Consider the following 1,720-nt stretch of genomic DNA (forward strand, 5'->3'; position numbering starts at 1 on the left):
AGCTATAGTAGAAGACACTTGCCCAAGGTGCCACGCAGTGGGAATGAACCCGAAACCATGTGGTTGGTAAGCAAGCTACTTACCACACAGTCACTCCTTCACCTATATATATATATATATATTATATATGACAGGCCTCTTTCAGTTTCCATCTACCAAATCCACTCACAAGGCTTTGGTCAGACCAAGGCTATTGTAGAAGACAGTTGCCTAAGGTGCCATGCAGTGAGACTGAACCCGGAATCATGTGGTTGGTAAGCAAGCTACTTACCACACAGCCACTTCTGCGCCTATATGTGTATAATATATATATATATATATATATATATATATATATACAGCCATGCCTATACGTAGTCATGCCTGCGCCTATATACATAAATACATACAATTACAAAGACGGAGAATGAGATGAGTAATAAAAGAACTTGTTCCCTCTGTTCTCCTCATTTGCAGTTGTAAAACCTCTGTGGAGACTTGGTGATTTTCAGGCCTGTGTTTGATAAGACAGACAGTATCCAGATTAACCTCTGTCTGACAGCCTCTGCATCTGGATAATCTTAATAAGGCAAACTGCAGGGTTAATACTCGAAGAATAAAATTATTATAAATACATGTGTGTGTGTGTAAATACAGTGAGTAGACTGGAGCAACATGAAATAAAATGTCTTGCTCAAGGACACAATGCGTCGCCAGGAATTGAACTCACCACCTTATGGTTGTGAGCCGAATGCCCTAACTCACTGTATTTATGCACACACACAGAGAAAAAGAGTGATTGTAATGTAGGTAAATAGAGTTAGGCTTGATGTATATATATATATATATATATATATATATATATTTACATGGAGTACAAAAAGGGCTGAAGAAAATATGAAGAAAATATTTAATTTCATAACTCGACAGCTGTTTCAGGTAGCCCAGACTTAACTAATAATCATAAAAATCATAAATTGCAGCTGAAATGAGCAGGCAGTACATTAAGTCTGACTCTCCTCATCAAAATAAGATTGGAAAATGCCAATATTTTTGTGTCACTAGTTACTGATTATATATCCATGACTTTTGCACATTTCATCTGCAATTTATGATGGCTATGATTATTTTGCAAATCTGACCTTCCTGAAACATCTGTTGAATTCAGAAATTACATATTCTTCATACTTATTTTCTATTTTTGCTTTTTTTTTGCTCCATGTAACATATATATAACAACATATCTAAACAAACGTTTTACTTGTTTTTGGAAGTGTTGGATGTGTTTTGTATTGTATGCATGCAACTGTGTGCTGCCATCCAGGACTAGTTCTATATATACATACACAGACATATATATATATATATACATATATACATACATACATACATACATCATCATCATCATCATCGTCGTTTAACGTCCATTCTCCATGCTAGCATTGGTTGGACGGTTCGACCGGGGTCTGGGAAGCCAGATGGCTGCACTAGGATCCAGTCTGATCTGGCAGTGTTTCTACAGCTGGATGCCCTTCCTAACGCCAATGACTCCATGAGTGTAGTGGGTGTTTTTTACGTGCCGCTGGCACAAGGGCCAGTCAGGCAGCACTGGCAACGACCTCACTTGAATGTTTTTTTCATGTGCCAGTAAGGTGAAGCTGGAAACGATCACGCTCGAATGGTGCTTTTTACGTGCCACCAGCAAAGAAGCCAGTTTGCTACACTGGCAACGATCACACTC

This window comes from Octopus sinensis, linkage group LG27 (genome assembly GCF_006345805.1).
Source record: "Octopus sinensis linkage group LG27, ASM634580v1, whole genome shotgun sequence".
NCBI lineage: Eukaryota > Metazoa > Mollusca > Cephalopoda > Octopoda > Octopodidae > Octopus > Octopus sinensis.